The sequence below is a fragment of the Monodon monoceros genome, unplaced genomic scaffold, assembly GCF_005190385.1.
Source record: "Monodon monoceros isolate NGI ecotype Baffin Bay Population unplaced genomic scaffold, NGI_Narwhal_1 Super_Scaffold_9, whole genome shotgun sequence".
NCBI classification, from domain to species: domain Eukaryota; kingdom Metazoa; phylum Chordata; class Mammalia; order Artiodactyla; family Monodontidae; genus Monodon; species Monodon monoceros.
Genome location: NW_021703786.1, coordinates 24,052,073 through 24,067,909, shown reverse-complemented (window position 1 = coordinate 24,067,909; position 15,837 = coordinate 24,052,073). Strand labels below are relative to the sequence as shown.

At 43.7% G+C, this 15,837-nt stretch overlaps 1 protein-coding gene across 2 annotated transcripts in view; it reads left to right on the top strand.

Moving 5' to 3' along the window:
* The window catches only part of PITPNC1 (phosphatidylinositol transfer protein cytoplasmic 1), a 252,078-nt gene that overhangs the window by 142,094 nt on the left and 94,147 nt on the right, over positions 1-15,837 (top strand). The gene's annotated exons all lie outside the window — the stretch shown is intronic.

Sequence of the window (15,837 nt, the reverse complement as noted above, 5' to 3'; positions counted from 1 at the left end):
ACTGCTCTACTTGTGATAGTTCATTGTAATAGAACAGTTTCTAGCAATGTGGTATTAAAGAGATGGTGGTAGTTATCAATGGAAGGTGAGGCTTTTCCTTATAGTCTGTGACCTGATCCCTCATAGGAAGACCTTGAAACGAAAGGTCAAACTTTTGACGTACGTTCAAACTATTTTACTCAGATTGGACAGTCTCGGTGGCTTGATAAAGTCGTTTAATTTCTACCTGTCCTAAGAGCCTGTAGAGTCATTACTTACACTAAAAAAAAAATGTCTATAAGGTCATTGTGTTGTGGTATTTTCATTTGGATCATTTTCCCCAATGACAAACGGGTCAAACTGTCATAAGAAGAAAATGATTAACTGAGATGTGATGGAGTTGAGTTTTTAGTCTTAATCAAAACAGCCAAAGGGGAGAGAGATGGTGAGAACTACATGGAGAAAAATGATTCCTCATGTCCTTGGTATGAGCATGGTACATACATGGTACATAGTAGATTCTCAATGAATAGTTATTGAATGACAGAAGGAATGCATGGGTCAAAGGTAGATGGGTAGTCCCAACAGATACAAAAGTGTCACCTGCTTTGGAGTCAGGTAGGCCTGAATATCCTCTGGTTCTTATTAGCTAAAGTTATTAAGTAAATGACCCACAGCTGCCAGTTCTTGAACTCATGCTGGTCCATTACTGTGTTCTCACCCATCCTTTGCAAAATGAAAGAAAAAAAAAAGTTTTTCATAAAATTAAATTTATTCCACTTAAAGGACTGTTGATAATTAGAACCATCATTCTTGGGTATTAAAATGTCTTTTCTTTTATGAAATGAAGGAATATATATAGCACCCTCCCCGATGTCCCTATCTTTGGGGAAAAAAAGGCAGTTCTATGGCAAAATACAATCTTTACAATTTAGAGGTCAGAGAAACACTGTTTTAGAACAAGGAACTTAACTTCTGTGAACCTAAATTTCTTCCTCTCTAAAATTGGGATAATCCCTTTTTCATAGAGCCACTAGTAGTAAGATTCAATGATCTAACACAGGGGTTAGGAGACTTTTTCTGTAAAGGGTCATCTACTAAATATTTTCTGCTCTGTGGGCCAAACACTCTCTGTCTCTGAGAAAGCAGCCAGAGATGATATGTAGAGATATGGGCTTGGTCCTGTTTACCCAGGCAGTAGGCTGCATTTGACCCCCAGGCTATAGTTTATCAACCCCTGATCTAATGTATGGAAAACTGTTAGCAAGTTGCCCATAAATAGCAGGCAATTAAGTGGTTCCCAGACAGCACTCCCCAGCCCCATCAATTGCACCGTCTTCAAGAGGAAGACTTCTCGGAATCTTTTGAATCCCGCCTCCATTAACAGTCATGCAGATTAATTCCTTTTTAGCCTCCATTTCCTGATCTGTAAGAGGGGGAAATATGATAACTTTCCCGTGAGGGTGAAATGAAGATTATATCAAATAATCCGCATGAAATCTCAGCCTAGTCCTTGGTACATGGTAAATCCTCTGTTATTATTATATATCATACAGTGCTGGAAGCTGCCATCATTAAAATGGAAGTTCTATGGATGAATAAATGGGACTATATCTTGGTGCCCCTCAAGGCAGACTGGGCTCGCTAGACTGGACGGTACTAATTTTCTAGAATTTAATTTGATTTTATTGATAGCTGATGTTACCGCATTTCCCACGTCTCCCTAAGCTTGTGCGTGGACTTTTCATTTGAAATGTAATCCATAGTTGCAAGGCCAAGAGAATTCTTGTCCCTGTAACTTTGCAAAGGCAGTTATTTGCTGCCTTAGTATTGGGTCACCTTGACTTGACCCGAAACTGATAGTACTTATTCTCCATAAATTCATGACACTGCTGTGAAATATGGGGGTGATTAACAGAGAAATGAAGTCTGAAAAATGTTTAGTGGTATTGTGCTCATTTTTTAAGGCTATGTATTAAAGTACTGAAAACAGAAGGCAACAGAATGGAAACCATGGTTCCTGACAAAGCCATCCCCACAGGGACGCACCTCCCGTGGAAGCCTTTCCCGCCAGTCTCCATCACCGTGAACCCTGGTCTCTTGTGCCCACCTCTGTGCAGGCCATGGAGGGTTTCTGAGGGGCTCATAGCCTTTACTTCTGCCCAGCCTCTGCCGCACAGTACTGCTGCAGTTCTAATCATACAGTTCAAACTTTTAAAAGGACACAAATTATTTCTGCTTGAGGAAATTTGGAGACAAAACATGAAGAAGTTAGAGTTGTATAGTCTCATTCTCAGCCTCTTCTGACTCTTTAAGTATTACTTGATTTCTTCTAGGCCCTCATGTTTTTGGTCAGTTCCTCCCTAATGTAATCCTTGGGGTAGTTCCCCAGAGCTGCCGTAACAAAGTGTCACAAATTGGGTGGCTTAAAACAACAGAAATTTATTGTCTTACAGTTCTGGAAGCTAAAAGTCTAAATCAAGTTGGCAGCAGGGCAATGCTCTCTCTGCAACCTGTAGGGAAGGAATCCCTCTTTGCCTCTTTCTAGCTTCTGGTGGCCTCTGGCATTCCTTGGCTTGTGGGAGCACCACTCCAATCTCTGCCTCTGTTTTCACATAGCTGTCTTCCCTCTGTGTGTGTCTGTATCTTCACATGGCATCCTCTTCACTGTGTCTCTCTCTTCTTCTTATAAGGACATCAGTCATATTGGATTAAGGACCTGCCTTATGCCAGTTTGACCTCATCTTAACTAATTACATCTGTGATGACCCTAATTCCCAGTAAGATCACATTCTGAGGAACTGGGGTTAGGAATTCAACATATATTTAGTGGGGACCCAATTCAACCCATAACATCATCTTTCAATTTTAGGTTAACAGTAATTTATTACTGAGCACCAACAATGTGTAAAGCATCCTGCTAGATGCTAGGCTTCATTAAGCAATAACCCCTGCCCTTTAGGAAGTCACAGTCTGGTGGGAAATAGTTAGACATTCCAGTCAAAACCTGGGAGTCATCTGCAAGTCCTGGAGTTTTCTGGAGGCAAGGTGGGACAGGCCATCACACAGCTCAGGGGACAGGCTGGCACTCAGACCTGGATGAGCTCTGAGCTGGGCTAACAGCAGAGGTTCAGACCAGAGGGCAGAATGAACGGCACTGGGAATCTGGGCAGAATGAATGGCACTGGGCATCCAGCCAGAAAAGCGATTGCAATGTGAGAGGGAAGGCCCTGGCCCCTGCACTGGGGCCGTGAGCTTCAGAGACAGGACTAGAGTCCTCAAAAAGCTGTACAGGTGAGAACAGGACACAGCCCTCTTACATAGGTTACTTGGTCATGAGATGCTGGGCTGATAAAGTTGCCAGCTTTAGCAAGTAAAAATACAGAATGTCCAGTTAAGTTTGAATTTTCAGATTAACAGCAAGTAATTTTTAGTATAAGTATGTCTCAAAAATTACATGGGCTATACTTATACTAAAAGAGGGCTCATCTCATGTTTTTTTCAATTTATTTTTTACTTATTTATTTTTGGCTGCACTGGGTCTTTGTTGCTGCGCACAGACTTTCTCTAGTTGCGGTGAGCAGGGGCTACTCTTTGTTGCAGTGCACATGCTTTTCATTATGGTGGCTTCTTTTGTTGCGGAGCACAGGCTCTAGGCACACAGGCTTCAGTAGTTGTAGCATGCAGGCTCAGCAGTTGTGGCACAGGGAAGTCACCTCATCTCATATTTTATCTGGCAGGCCTGTTAGGGGGAGGGGTGACAGTGGGGCAGAACTGGTCTCAGAGACTGATGAACAAAAATCAGGTTATAAGAACAGGGGCATATTGGCAGGCCAAGGGAAACGGAGGAGAGAGAATTGTATAACTCAGGAAACTGTCCTGCAGTTGACATGCCACATTAACGGTGGGGCCAATCACGTGATATGTCATAACAACGTAAGTACTTCCTGCCTCAGTTAGGATTAACTCAGGAAGTGAAATGGACTGAATGGGACAGAGTAGGGGAAAATAACGTGAGAGCAGGTGAATACATAGCTGTCAGTAATTCAAGGAAGACCAGTGCTATGTGTTACAGTCGAAGTGCAAACAGAGGATTGTGCAAAGGAGAGAGAAATTCTGCCTGGGAGAATTGTGGGAAGATTTCTTGGAGCAGGTGGGGTTTGAGCTGGACCTTGGGGAGAGTAGAACTCCCACCTGTAGGTACCTGTTCTATCTTAGTCTGCTTGGCCTGCATCACAAAACACCATAAACTGGGTGGCTTAAACAATAGACATTTATTTTTCACAGTTCTGGAGTCTGGGAAGTTCGCAATCACAGTATCAGCTGGTTCATTTCCTAATGAAAGCTCTCTTCCTGGTTTGCTGACAGTCCTCTTGCTGTGTCCTCACATGGCAGAGAGAGAGCAAAAGCAAGCTCTCTGGTCTCTTCTTATAAGGGCACTAATCCCATCATGAGGGCCCCACCCTCATGACCTCGTCTAAACCTCATTACCTCCCAAAGGCCCCATCTCCAAATACCATCACATTTGGGGGTTGGGGCTTCAGCATATGAATGGAGGGGAACAAACATTCAGTCCACCATGTGGTCATTCCAGGCTCAGTGGGCATGTGATGTTGCTGGATCCTGGCTGCCCAGACATGTGGAGGCCAGGTGATGGTAGCTTTGAGTTTCAGGGCAAGGTCTGCATTTAATTCTCCATAGGGAAGCAACATTGTTCCCAGCTAGTCCACTTTTATTTTCCATCCCAAATATAGCACAGCTTTTCTTTCCATCTCCCCAGTGAGGACCTCTGGGTTTTTTTCTCTCTGGCTGCAGGTGCACACTTTCAGGCCTGCAGTGTTCATTTTGAAGCTGCCTCCCTCCTCCTGACTAGGACTCAGCCGTTTTCTCATGCTCTCTACCCGGGAGGAAGAGCCCACTCTTCTCTCTGACTACAGGGTCTGCTCCCAGGATTTAGGACAGAGGCTTTCAATTGTCTTCATCTTTTCCCCTGTTTTGAATGCTATTTCACTGGGCTCTTTATCCACTGATCCTTTAATCCTAAATACCTCTTCTTGATGTCATTCCAAGCCCCATATTTCCTATCTGTGCCCCAAAGCAAAACTTCCCCAAAGCCAAATTCCCAACTGGGGTCACCATACTCCACCCTCCCTCAGGGAGGCAGAGGGGCTCAGTAATACTCCAGACAGGTGTCTTTTCACATATGATTAGTCCAGAGCATTGTATGTCTATTCCTAGGATCCCCTGGATCTTATTTCTGACTGTCCAGCTTATTACTGAGACCTCACGCTGCCCTCATTTGTGAGAAAATCCAGCTAAGGGAACTTTCTCTTCAGGGTCATCTAGGGCTTCGGTGTTATCACAGTTATTAAGACGTAAAAGCTTTTTCATCACCGTGAGTGACTGTGTGTGTTTAGGATTATGTGGAAATACCATTTGCCCAGGAAGTGAAAAAAAATATCTTTAGCTCGGTTATAGGAAAAAAAATCTTAATTGTACAGTAAACAAAGAACAACACAACAGCTATTTTCCAGAGGACAGACCATCTAACCAGTTCTTCAAAACCTGCCGGTTCTTCTGAAGTTTATAAAGTCACAGAGGAAGGTGCCCAAGGAGACTGGCTGCTTTCCAAAGTCGCCGATTTTGTTTTTCTAGGGCTAAAAAAAGGCCTCACTGGAGTATGAACATAGCTCAGCAGCATCAATTCAACCTCAGTAGTAATGAAGGGGGGAAGAAAAGGCTTTTCTTCTCATTTGTAAGAAATTGAAAACTCAAGCTATTATAAGTCGATAGCAGTGACCTAGAATATACAGTTGCAGTATATATTTTGCTGCCATGAGCACCCCCTCCAGCAAAACATCTTTCAGTACGAATCTGCAGAAGAGGTGATGACAAATGGAGAGCACCCTTCTGTTAGTTGGAAGGGCTAGCCGTTCCTCAAAGATAGTAGTGGGCTGTCCAGTGCTACCCAGCATTTTAATTATTTAGTTGAAAGAGGTAGAAAAACTCAACTGTAAGAAACCAGGGAGTAGGAAATGACTCTTGCATGAGAACCTCAAATGGTACTGATCCACAGTGAGAGATGCGTTTGTTCAGTGTTGGGTTAGTCCCGCTGGGGAAGAAAGTCGGGATGCTCACAATTGAGTCATCATTAACCCAAGGTGAAATCGGGTTATCTTCCCGGGAGTGGCACTAGGGACATAGAGGTATTTTTCTGAAAGCAGCTAACTGTCCTGGATAGGAATTTCACTTTCAATCTTGACCTCATCAGCTTCCCCGATAATAGAAAGAGCTGATGGGTGCTGTGTGTACAGACCGACCTCCATTCCTCTCAGGCCTCTCGTCCTTCTTAAGCTCCCCCTCCCCCACCTTCCACTGAGTCCCAGCCAAGGGCAGTAGAAACCCCTAAATTGCATAACCAGGAAATAGTTACAAGTCTAGGGCAAATACATTATTACACCTGAACTCTAGGAGTGGTCTTGTTTGGAAGGAAATTAGAAGACAATCTGGCCATCTCAGCTACTATGTGAGCTAAGATAGAATGGAGGTCCCTAAATATTCCTTTTTTGGCATCATGGAGGTGGGGTAATGATGGGAGTTAAGTCTCTGCATCACAGTTAACCCTGAGTATCCGGGGCAGTATGTAATTTGGGGGTGGAGGGGGCAACGGAAGTATCCCTTCTTAGAAATGGGGCCGTATGAGCTGGGACCTGTTAGGGACCAAGCCATAGAAACAGTCTTCCAGCTGGGGATGCTGGATGAGCCAGGCATAGGCCATCCTCCCAGAGAGGGTGGTGAAGTCAGGTGAGTCATGGGTCATGGCATGAGGCTGGTGTCATAGAGTCAGAGCAGCCAAGTTCAGAAGTCTTCCAGTTTCAAGAAAACTTAGACAGAAACAGTCTGGAACCGTTTATAACTATCACTAAGATGGTTCATAGCCAGTTAAGTAAAGGAAACACCGGGTTATACTGATTTTAACACATTTTGTTATTGTAGAATAACAGTATCGTTGTGAATCTCCAAAAGGAGGCTGTAGCGTGCAACACTTCCCACACTCTGTTTGTCCGTGAGACCTCGGATTTTGCAAAGCCAGTCTTCTAAAACTTAGGGATGCTCCAGAAGCTTCTCTCAGGGTCAGAGCTATTACGTGCCCACTAAATAGGCCAGTGGACCAATTCTATTTCAGTAAACGTTACTTTTTCCCTAAATTTTAGTGGGCTAATGTGTTGCCTGAAGATTACTATGACTCAAATACCAGAGTTTTTTTTGAAGAACTCCCAACTGTAATGATTTTTTTTTTTAAGAATCAGGTGACACAGAACCTGCAAGTTCTTTTCAAGCAAAGTCAATTCTGTTAGACCAAACAGCCAAGGCAGCAGTACATGGGGATGACAGTGAGCTTATGCATTCTGATTTATTTCAATTTAGAAAATGAACTTGGTTGCACGGGTGAACCAGTTACAAACAAGCTTATTCGCCGAAGTGCCTTTGTCCTTATGCAGGGCTAGGACTTGTCTCCACATCTCAGCAGCCCAATTGATTGCTGCCTGGGGAAGACTTTGGAAAAGACAGTGTTGTTTGTCCGATTTATCCCAGTTCCATTTGCTCTAGCTGTTCCCAAGCTCTTCTTTGTACATCAAAGAAAATTAATTCAGCCATTTTGGTGGGGGGGAGAGCAGAAGCTAAAATATGCTTCTCTACCATAATGTAGCTTTTAAAGTTATTTGCATTTTTTAAAAATTGAAGTATAGTTGATTTACAATGTTGTGTTAGTTTCAGGTGTACAGCAAAATGATTCAGTTATACACATATATGTATATTTGTTTTCAGATTCTTTTCTATTATAGGTTATCACAAGATATGGAATGTAGGTCCCTGTGCTATACAGTAGGACCTTGTTGTTTATCTTTTTTTTTTTTTTTTTTTTTTTTTTGCAATACACGGGCCTCTCACTGTTGTGGCCTCTCCCGTTGCGGAGCACAGCCTCCGGACGCGCAGACCCAGCGGCCATGGCTCACGGGCCTAGCCGCTCCACGGCATGTGGGATCTTCCTGGATCGGGGCACGAACCTGTGGCCCCTGCATCGGCAGGGAGACTCTCAACCACTGCGCCACCAGGGAAGCCCTATCTATTTTATATATACTATTGTGTATCTGTTAATCCCAAACTCCTAATTTATCCTCCCCCGCCCCGCCTTTCCCTTTTGGTAACCTTAAGTTTGTTTTCTATGTCTGTGAGTCTGTTTCTGTTTTGTAAATAAGTTCATTTGTATCTTTTTTACATTCCACATATAAGCGATATCATATGATATTTGTCTTTCTCTGACTTACTTCACTTAGTATGATAATCTCTAGGTCCATGTTTGCATCTTTTTAAACACCGCTAAGAATGACTTTGCAGAGGATAATCACCAAAGAAAAAAATATTTGTTTAAAGGTATTTTCAATAGAAGATTTCCCTAAGAAGTACTCTTTTCCTTCTTTTCTATTTTCTACTTGTACTGAAAATTAGATTTCTCTTCTACAATTTATTGATACCTATGAATTTGTGTTCAGCTCAAGTTGGTGAGATCAAAGTAATACAACCTGGAAGATTTTGTGGGACAGCTTTCTTTCTGCAAAAATAAAATAAAACACATATAAATATGGATATACTGAAATAGTACATTTCAGTGATTAAATAAAGTGAATGCAAGTTGCCCCCATGTCTTTCAACTTTTCTAGTCACTGAGATACTCAGAACTACATGATAGTATGTGTTTAAGTGAGGAATTTGCCCAGTTGGTTAAGAGGGGTGATTCTTACCATTTTTAACTGAGAAGGCTTGTAATCTGGAAGTTTCCTCCCTGGCCATATGCCAACCTATATTTGGGGAGTCACTGATTCGTTCCAATCTCTCTTATTTACATGCAGTTCCTTTTCATTTGATGTATTCCGCCTACTCGTTCACTCGTCCTGCCTCTGTCGTGTGTAGCTATTGGTATTCACAAGCATCCTGGGCTTATTTCTGCCTTGGCAGGTCCAGCTCTAGATTGGATGAGTCTGAATTTAGTTTCCCTCCTCAATTTTCATAGAAGTGCCAGTAGCAAACATTGCCCCGTTGAGAAAACATACTTTCATTCATGCATTTGCTCCTTCTCCCTCCTGGCCTCGCTTCTCCAGTGAGTGGCTGTTACTCAGCATGTCAGGAGAGGGACGAGGCTTCATCAATGGAGGAACTAATGAATGAACAGAAGCCTCAGTGTAGGGTGCAGGCTGGTGAGAAGCAGCGGAGAGGCTGTCATTCATTTCCTCACTGTGGGCTGGAAAACAAACAGCTGTTTCCTGCTGTATTTCCATGCTCTGCCTTCTACACACTGCCTTCCTCTCACCCTCCCCAACTTCTCTTTCAGGCCCCACTGCTCCCCTTGGCCCTGTTTTTCTTCCGATGCAGCCTATATTTGGGAAATCACTCTCTGATTCATCCTCATCTTTATTATTTACATGTGATTCCCTTTTGCCTTCTCTTTGCTTTAAAATTCTTCCACTTTTTTTCTCCACTTGGGTTCCTCATCTCATTTTTCCGGACCGATCTTCTTTGCAATTTTTTTCCAACTATCCTGTCTCTAGGACCACCCACCCAGATGTATAAAATCATATGTGACCCTCGGAACCCAGAACAGCCAAGGAAGCCCAAATATCTCCCCTTCTTTCCTTTGCATCTTTCCCTGCAGGATGACTGAGATTCTGAGTAGATGCGGGACAACCAGACATACACCTTCTTGAAATTGTTGTGTCTATTGAAGATTTTCTATGCACAAAAGAGTATATATATATTACCTTCCAACTATGGGGCAGATTTTCTGTCCAAATGGAAGGATAAAATTTTTCTGATGAAGAATAAAGAAAGTCGAAAGTTACTTAAAAATCTAGGTTGTCTACTGCCTCTACATACAGATTCACCACCCACAGTCTCCTGTTTTACAAACAGCAGAGGCTCCAGCCCCAGATTCCTAGAAGGTAATAAATCCTAAACTCTACACCTATTTCACCAGGCTCACTGGAACATTCTGGATGTAAGTCTTCTGTCAGTGACAGGAGGAAGCATTTGCAAATCCAGTTTTATTAAGGATCCCATCTCAAGCTGAAATTCCCTGTATGGCTTTGGAGTGCATTTAATATGATAATATAGAATATAGTACCAGGGAATCGATGTCTTCAGTGGGGTTCCATTAGAGAGAAGGTCAAGTCTATATAGGGTTTTATGTTCATTGATAGGAGGGAACACATGTTGCTTGCAGTCAGAACAAGATGGTCAGAGAGGAATGCATTGAATTCCAGATAAAAGCTAAAAGGAAATGATTTTTTTTAAATGTTTATTTATTTATTTGGCCATGCTGGGTCTTAATTGTGGCACGCGGGATCTTCGTTGCCGCATGCGGGCTCTTAGTTGCGGCCTGCGGGATCTAGTTCCCTAACCAGGGATGGAACCCGGCCCCCCTGCATTGGGAGCACGGAGTCTTAATCACTGTACCATCAGGGAAGTCCTGGAAATGATCTTTTAAAAGCCTATAAATACTTCATATACCCCAAGCCAGCCTCTCAACTCTTCCATTTAATTTTCTTGACTCCAAGCCTCCTTGTAAAGTGTTGCTCTCAGACATGGAAGGATTCCGGCTGCTAACCAGAAACAAAGCATTGAATTATTGGGCTCAATCAGCAGTTTTCAAACTTTTCTTCTTTGGTCCAGGAAGTTCCACGGACACACCTCACTGGCCACCGCGACCCTGCATAACATTTTATTTGTTTTTTTTGTTTTGTTTTTTTAAAAACAAAATATTTTACCATTTTATAAATTTATTTATTCATTTATTTTTGGCTGCGTTGGGTCTTTGTTGCTGTGCGCAGGCTTTCTCTAGTTGTGGAGAATGGGAGCTACTCTTCGTTGCAGTGTGCGGGCTTCTCATTGTGGTGGCTTCTCTTGTTGCGGAGCATGGGCTCTAGGCGCGCGGGCTTCAGTAGTTGCAGCACGTGGGCTCCTTAGTTGCGGCACTCAGACTCCTCAGTTGTGGCATGAGAACTCTTAGTTGCGGCATGCGTGTGAGATCTAGTTCCCTAGACCAGGGATCGAACACCCGGGCCCCCTGCATGGGGAGTGCAGAGTCTTATCCACTGCACCACCAGGGAAGTCCCGTGAATTTCTTAAATGAATTATTTCCCCAATTTATCTTTCGGGTACCTCCTGTTTTTCCTTCTTTGGGCTTGTTTAAAAGAGGTACATCTCTCATTGAATGGATGCACATGGACATATTTTCTTTGCTCTCAGTGGCCACAGGGCATGCTGAGGGGCCTTAGGCACCATCACCCCCAACTGAGCGCTCAACTCCACTGGAAACACTCGTGTGCTTTCCTGATACTCAGCAGGCAGCAGGATGTGGAGTCATGAGCTTGAACTCAGAGCCAGACAGCCTGAGTTGAATCCATCCCAGCTCCATCATGTAAATGTTACGATTTGGGGCATGCTACGCAACCTTTCCCTGCCTTTGTTTCCTTATCTGTAAAATGGGGGTAACAGTAGTATATCCCTCATAGAGTTATGTGAGGGTTATGGAGTTAATAGATTAATTATTATATACCACGTACTTGGAAGACTGCCTGATGATAGTATAGTATCCATACTGTTGTCATTTTTACCTCAGTATTGAGTCATGTCTGTGTGTCTCAGTTGGACATGAGGAATGGTTACCTGGGATCATCATTTTGACCCAAAGGTATTTCAGAACTTTCTGGGATTAAGAAACACTGGGCACTTATAAGTGCTGCAAGGATGTGGAGAACCTGGCACCCTCAGACACTACTGGTGGGGATGCAAAATGGTACAGCCATTTTGGAAAACCATCTGGCAGTTCCTCAAAAAGTTAAATGTAGAGGTACCATATGACTAGCAATTCCACTCTAAGTGTATACCCAAGAGAAATAAAAACATATGTCCACACAAAAACATGTACAAGAATGTCCATGGCAGCATTATTCATAATAGCCAAAAACTGGAAGCAAATGTCCATCAATTGATGAATGGGTAAGTTAAATATGGTATATCCATACAATGGAATATTATTCTGCCATAAAAAGGATGCTAAGTGAGAGAATCCAAACACAAAAGACCACATATTATATGATTCCATTTGTATGAAATGTCCAGAATAGACAAGTCAGAGACAGAAAGTAGCTTAGTGGCTTCTTCAGGCATGGTGTGAGGGGGAGGTGGGAGTGACTGCTAACGGGCACAGGGCTTCTGTTTAGGGTGATGAAATGTTTTAAACTAAGATCATGGTGATGGTTGCACAACTCTGTGAACAGACTAAGAAACACTGATCTGTACACTTGAAATGGGTGAATAATATGGGATGTGAATAACATTATTTTAAAAAGAAAAGAAAAATCAAGTTCTAGGTTCAGGTGTGGGCTCTGGGACTCCACCAACTTTCTGAAAGCAAGTCATTAGGAGAGGAGCCTGGGATCTGTTTTTAACAAGCCCACCAGGTGAAGCATCATTAAGTAAGTTTTTGAAACACACTGTTAGAATATGATTGCTACTTTACTGGTATGGGGAGGGATTAGTACCCTTTAGCTTACAGTTTTCACCATGCGCTAGGCGCTGTGGCGGGTATAGCATGACAATAATGATGATCATCCAAGTGGATGGTGCAGTTCTTCCAGAAGTTTCGCGACTGCGTGTTTTTGAAGTGCAGAGCCCCCGGAGAGCCTCAGACTTGTCTCCCTGGCCCGTTCTCTGCAGCCACCATCCCCTCTCGCCCTAGGCAGGTGTGGAAACTGCAGCCAGCACCACCCAGAAACTGACTGTGAAATTCCCAGTGCACTTGCACCTTTCTCTTTAAGACTTGCTTACATTCAGTTTCCTTCTCTTAAGTGTTTCTTATTGCCATGGCAACCCTAATCAATCACTGGACTAAAAATATCTCTTTCACTTTTCCAAAGCATGGCTGTAGTGAATTGAAAATTCAGCTCTGCCATGTATTTTGCATATGCTACTTTCCTTTCCCAACACGGAACCTGGGTGTGCCTGTGTCTGGAAATTATTCTTGCAGGGGCCCAGGTACTTCACTCGTCTTTCCTGGCATTCTTCTTCCCGACTGCAGATTCTCCCATCACTTCCAATACATACAAGTACACGTGTTTAATCTTCAACAGAGAACATTGCTTTTCTGCACATCGGTTTTAGGTGCTGGAGATTTCACAGGTACCCGATGATCACTTTGCAATAAGAGGTTCATTCCAGTGGATAACATTATGTTTGAAAGGCAAATTAAAGATGCTCAGATACTGGCTACAAAGGAAGTTGGTCCTGGTAGGGAGCAGATGAAAGCAGTACTAGTGAGACTCTTCTGGCTTGGGAGGATCTAAGCTAGAAAATCAAAGAGGAGATGATAGGAGATCTTTTGCCTTTTTTATCTGATTTCTCCATGATACCAGTGTTATTTTTAGAGGGTTAGGGACAAAATAAACCCTGGGTCTAATAAAGTGAATATTTGTTATGTTTCTCCTGGCCAAGCTGCTTTTCTAGTTAACAAGAGAGAGAAAAAGATTTTTCATGAGAGAGAAGGTTCCAGATCTTGAATGGACCCAGGGGAGGAAGGAGGGCAGGGAGGGGCCGAAATGACTCATGACGTCCCCCAGGCTCCGGGGGATGAGAGCGTTTCATGGCCCCTCTCCCTGCTTCATCGCACTGCTCTGGAGTCACTGGCCCAACCCTCTGCCTGTAAGCAGGCTCATCTCATGGGACCCCCTGGGGTTCCCAAATGTTGTTTTTTGATGCTATTTCTTAACTTTTCTGAGCCTCGGTTTTTAAAATAAGGCTGAGTGAACCAACAGGCACAAAGCCTTTAGATCTAGGAAAGAAGAAAGTTCACCGAGATTCTGGTAGTTCTTGTTTCCCTATGTGTAGTTGGCAGAGGATCAAGGAAATCTGAGAAGAGGTGAGGGGAGAGGGCCCCTGTGCAGAAAGAGGAGCTGCTAAGCCTTTAGGTAAAGGAGGACAGTAAGAGGATGGACCTGGAAGATGTGATGACATGTCCTCAAAACACAGCAGGTCAGGGGTCACAGCAAGGCTGGAGGAACCCAAGCCTGCTCTGTGGCTTGGCCACCATCCATGTCATGGGAAGGACCAATCAGGAGTTGTGTTGCCACCACTTCAGCAAACCCACAACCTCCCAGGACATCCTTGCACATACACAGTGGAAGGGTCCCCCTACAGACATACCAGCTCTATTTACTCTCCATATAGTCTGTGGGATTTCATGGGGAGGGGTACAACGGGGTGGGCCAACATTTCTCTAGTATCTGTTCAGCCAGATACTGCCTGGCCTTGGACATTTGTTATCTCACCCCACAGCTGTGAGGTTGGTATTGTATCCATTTTACAGATGAGAAAACTGAAGCTCAGGGTGATTAAGGAATTTGCCCAAAGTCTCAGTTTGTGTGAAAAGAAGCTGGCGTTTGAATTAAAGGCTGTCTCACTCCAAAATGTGCATTCTTTCTACTGAACAACCCTACTCGCTCCCTGTGGGCTAGGTGCACACTGCTGCATCTGGACACCAGTGAATGGCAAGTTTTGTGGCATCAGTTCCTAGTAAATATCGCCCTGGGCAATAAGTAGTGGCCATTGACAAAGTGGATGACATCACAGGTGGAACAACTAAGAAAGAATACAGATTTCATATCCCATTTCCCTAGATATGTTCAAACCTCAAAGTCAGTGATACTTTACTCACATGAGAACCAAATGGGTGATTTGGCAGGGAAGCAATGGTTGGATTCTTGAGGTTTGGTATTATATTGATTTTCTATTGCTATATAATAAATTTCCCACAAACTTAGTTACTTAAAACATCACACATACATTTTCTCAGAGTTTCCACTGGGGCTCAGGTTAGCTGGGTCCTTGGTTCAGAGTCTCAGTCAGATTGAAATCAAGGTCTCAGCCACGGTTCCAATCTCATCTGAGGCTCAGGGTCCTCTTCCAAGCTCTCTGGTTGTTGGCAGGATTCTGTTCCTTGCGGTTGTAGGACTGAAGTCTGGTTTTCTAGTTCGCTGGCCTCCAGGGGTCGCTCTTTGCTCCTAGAGGCCTCCCTCAGGTTCTAGCCACGTGGCCCTCTCAGGATATGGCAGCTTACTTCCTCAAAATCAACCTGCTTCTTCTAAAAAGAAGTCTTATATAATGTAACATAATCTGATCACCTTTGTAATCTAATCAGAAGAGCAACTATCCCATCATATTCACAGGTCTTGTCTACACTTAAGGGGAGGGATTATACAAAGTGTGCAAGATTATACCAGGGGCTGGGAACCTTGGAGACCATCTTAGAAGTCTGTCTACCTTGGGTATTTTAAATTTATTTATTTATTTTTGGCTGCATTGGGTCTTTGTTGCTGCGCGGGCTTTCTCTAGTTGCGGCGAGCGGGGGCTACTCTTCGTTGCGGTGCGCAGCCTTCTCATTGCGGTGGCTTCTCTTGTTGTGGAGCACAGGCTCTAGGCACGCGAGCTTCAGTAGTTGTGGCACACGGGCTCAGTGGTTGTGGCTCTCGGCCTCTAGAGCGCAGGCTCAGTAGTTGTGGTGCACGGGCTTAGTTGCTCCGTGGCATGTGGGATCTTCCCAGACCAGGGATCAAACCCGTGACCCCTGCATTGGCTGGCGGATTCTTAACCACTGAGCCACCAGGGAGGTCCCTACCTTAGGTATTTTAGTCTTTCCTCCATGTTGCTATGGGCCAAATGGAACTTTAAGCATTCAGTGTTCCCAAATGACATGGAGAGCATAAGAATCCTCTGAATCCCTTGGACATCTTACAGTTTTAGCCA